The sequence below is a fragment of the Camellia sinensis genome, unplaced genomic scaffold (assembly GCF_055761805.1).
Source record: "Camellia sinensis isolate YWXY unplaced genomic scaffold, ASM5576180v1 Unanchor2, whole genome shotgun sequence".
NCBI lineage: Eukaryota > Viridiplantae > Streptophyta > Magnoliopsida > Ericales > Theaceae > Camellia > Camellia sinensis.
In genome coordinates, this window is record NW_028129079.1 from 9,009,994 (window position 1) to 9,014,216 (window position 4,223).

Consider the following 4,223-nt stretch of genomic DNA (forward strand, 5'->3'; position numbering starts at 1 on the left):
TTCACTTTTCTTTTTATTCAACTTCCATTTTTATTCAATTTACTTTTCTATTAAACTTCCTTTTTTATTTAATTTCCAAATAGATCGTTAAGGTATAGTGGTTTCTTTAATGAACTTCCATTTTTAATTTTATGGAACTTCCATTTTTATTTTTATTCAACTTCCATTTTTATTCAAGTTATTTTTCTATTCAACTTCCTTTTATATTTAATTTCCAAATAGATCATTAAGGTATGGTGGTTTCCCGAATTAACTTCTATTTTTAATTTTCTGCAACTTCCATTTTTATTTTTACTTAACTTGTTTTTTATTCAAGTTTCTTTTCTACTCAACTTCCTTTTTTATTTAATTTCCAAATAGATCGTCATGGTATAGTGGTTTCTGGATTGAACTTCCATTTCTATTTTTATTCAACTTCCATTTTTATTCAATTTACTTTTCTATTAAACTTCCTTTTTTATTTAATTTCCAAATATATCGTTAAGGTATAGTGGTTTCTTGAATGAACTTCCAATTTTAATTTTCTGCAACTTCCATTTTTATTTCTATTCAACTTCTTTTTTTATTCAATCTTCTTCTCTATTCGACTTCCCTTTTTATTTAATTTCCAAATAGATCGTTAAGGTATAGTGGTTTCTGGATTGAACTTACATTTTTAATTTTATGCAACTTTCATTTTTATTTTTGTTCAACTTCCATTTTTTTCGATTTACTTTTCTATTAAAGTTCCTTTTTTATTTAATTTCAAAATAGATCGTTAAGGTATAGTGGTTTCTTTAATGAACTTCCATTTTTAATTTTATGCAACATCCATTTATATTTTTATTCAACTTCCATTTTTAGTCAATTTTCTTTCCTATTAAACTTTCTTTTTTATCTAATTTCCAAATATGTCGTTAAGGTATAGTGGTTTCGTGAATGAACTTCCAATTTTAATTTTCTACAAATTCCATTTTTATTTCTATTCAACTTCTTTTTTTATTCAAGCTTCTTTTCTATTCAACTTCCGTTTTTATTTTATTTCCAAATGGATCGTTAAGGTATAATGGTTTCTGGATTGAACTTACGTTTTTAATTTTATACAACTTTCATTTTTATTTTTATTCAACTTCCATTTTTATTCAATTTTCTTTTCTATTAAAGTTCCTTTTTTATTTAATTTCCAAATAGATTGTTAAGGTATAGTGGTTTCTTTAATGAACTTCCATTTTTAATTTGATACAACTTCAATTTTTATTTTTATTCAACTTCCATTTTTATTCAACTTATTTTTCTATTCAACTTCCTTTTTTATTTAACTTCCTAATAGATCGTTAAGGTATAGTGGTTTCTTGAATGAACATCCATTTTAATTTTCTGTAACTTCCATTTTTATTTTCATTCAACTTCCATTTTTATTAAATTTACTTTTCTATTAAAATTCCTTTTTCATTTAATTTCAAATAGATCGTTAAGGTATAGTGGTATCTTGAATGAACTTCCATTTTTAATTTTATGCAACTTCCATTTTTATTTTTATTCGACTTCCATTTTTATTCAAATCATTTTTATATTCAACTTCCTTTTTTATTTAATTTCCAAATAGATCGTTACGGTATAGTGGTTTCCTGAATGAACTTCCATTTTCAATTTTCTGCAACTTTCATTTTTATTTTTATTTAACTTCCTTTTTCAATCAAGTTTCTTTTCTACTCAACTTCGTTTTTTATTTAATTTCCAAATAGATCGTTATGGTATACTGGTTTCTGGATTGAACATCCATTTTTAATTTTCTGCAACTTCCATTTTTATTTTTATTCAACTTCCATTTTTATTCAATTTAATTTTCTATTAAACTTCCTTTTTTATTTAATTTCCAAATATATCGTTAAGGTATAGTGGTTTCTTGAATGAACTTCCAATTTTAATTTTCTGCAACGTCCATTTTTATTTCTATTGAACTTCATTTTTTATTCAAGCTTCTTTTCTATTCACCTTACATTTTTATTTAATTTCCAAATAGATCGTTAAGGTATAATGGTTTCTGGATTGAACTTACATTTTTAATATTATGCAACTTTCATTTTTATTTTTATTCAACTTCCATTTTTATTCACTTTTCTTTTCTATTAAAGTACCTTTTTTATTTAATTTTTGAATAGATCGTTAAGGTATAGTGGTTTCTTGAATGAACTTCCATTTTTTATTTTCCGTAACTTCCGTTTTTAATTTTATTTAACTTCCTTTTTCATTCAAGTTTCTTTTCTACTCAACTTCCTTTTTTATTTAATTTCCAAATAAATCGTTAAGGCATAGTGGTTTCTGGAATGAACTTCCATTTTTAATTTTATGCAACTTTCATTTTTATTTTTATTCAACTTCCATTTTTATTCAATTTACTTTTCTATTAAACTTCCTTTTTTATTTAATTTCCAAATAGATCGTTTATGTATAGTGGTTTTTCGAATGAACTTCCAGTTTTAATTTTCTGCAACTTCCATTTTTATTTGTATTCAACTTCTTTTTTTATTCAAGTTTCTTTTCTATTCAACTTCCTTTTTTATTTAATTTCCAAATAGATCGTTAAGGTATACTAGTTTGAGGATTGGACTTCCGTTTTTAATTTTATGGAACTTTCACTTTTCTTTTTATTCAACTGCCATTTTTTTTCAATTTACTTTTCTATTAAACTTGCTTTTTTATTTAATTTCCAAATAGATCGTTAAGGTATAGTTGTTTCTTTAATGAACTTCCATTTTTAATTTTATGGAACTTCCATTTTTATTTTTATTCAACTTCCATTTTTATTCAAGTTATTTTTCTATTCAATTTCCTTTTTTATTTAATTTCCAAATAGATCGTTATGGTATAGTGGTTTTTTGAATGAACTTCCATTTTTTATTTTCTTCAACTTCCATTTTTATTCATATTTAACTTCCTTTTTATTCAAGTTTCTTTTCTACTCAACTTCCTTTTTTATTTAATTTCCAAATAGATCGTTAAGGTATACTGGTTTCAGGATTGAACTTCCATTTTTACTTTTCAACTTAACTTCCTTTTTTATTTAATTTCCAAATAGATCCTTAAGGTATAGTAGTTTCTTGAATGAATTTCAAATTTTAATTTTATGCCACTCTCATTTTTATTTTCATTCAACTTCCATTTTTATTCAATTTACTTTTCTATTAAACTTCCTTTTTTATTTAATTTCCAAATAGATCGTTAAGGTATAGTGGTTTCTTGAATGAACTTCCATTTTTAATTTTCCGCAACTTCCATTTTTATTTTTATTTAACTTCCTTTTTTATTCAAGTTTCTTTTATACTCAACTTCCTTTTTATTTAATTTCCAAATAGATCGTTAAGGTATAGTGGTTTCTTGAATGAACTTCCATTTTTAATTTTATGCAACTTCCATTTTTATTTTTATTTAACCTCCTTCTTCATTCAAGTTTCTTTTCTACTCAACTTCCTCTTTTATTTAACTTCCAAATAGATCGTTAAGGTATAGTGGTTTCTGGATTGAAATTTCATTTTTAATTTTATGCCACTTTCATTTTTATTTTTATTCAACTTCCATTTTTATTCAATTTACTTTTCTATAAAATTTCATTTTTATTTAATTTCCAAATAGATCGTTAAGGTATAGTGGTTTCTTGAATGAACTTCCATTTTTAATTTTCTGCAACTTCAATTTTTATTTTAATTTAACTTCCTTTTTTATTCAAGTTTCTTTTCTACTCAACTTCCTTTTTTATTTAATTTCCAAATAGATCGTTAAGGTATACTGGTTTCTGGATTGAATTTCCATTTTTAATTTTATGCAATTTCCATTTTTATTTTTATTCAACATCCATTTTTATTCAATTTACTTTTCTATTTAACTTCCTTTTTTATTTAATTTCCAAACAGATCATTAAGGTATAGTAATTTCTTGAATGAACTTCTATTTTTATTTATATTTAACTTCTTTTTTCATTCAAGTTTCTTTTCTACTCAACTTCCTTTTTTATTTAATTTCCAAATAGATCGTTAAGGTATAGTGGTTTTTTGAATGAACATCCATTTTTAATTTTCTGCAACTCTCAATTTATTTTTATTTAACTTTCTTTTTCATTCATGTTTCTTTTCTACACAACTTCCTCTTTTATTTAATTTCCAAAATGATCGTGAAGGTATAGTGGTTTCCAGATTGAACTTCCATTTTTAATTTTATGCCACTCTCATTTTTATTTTTATTCAACT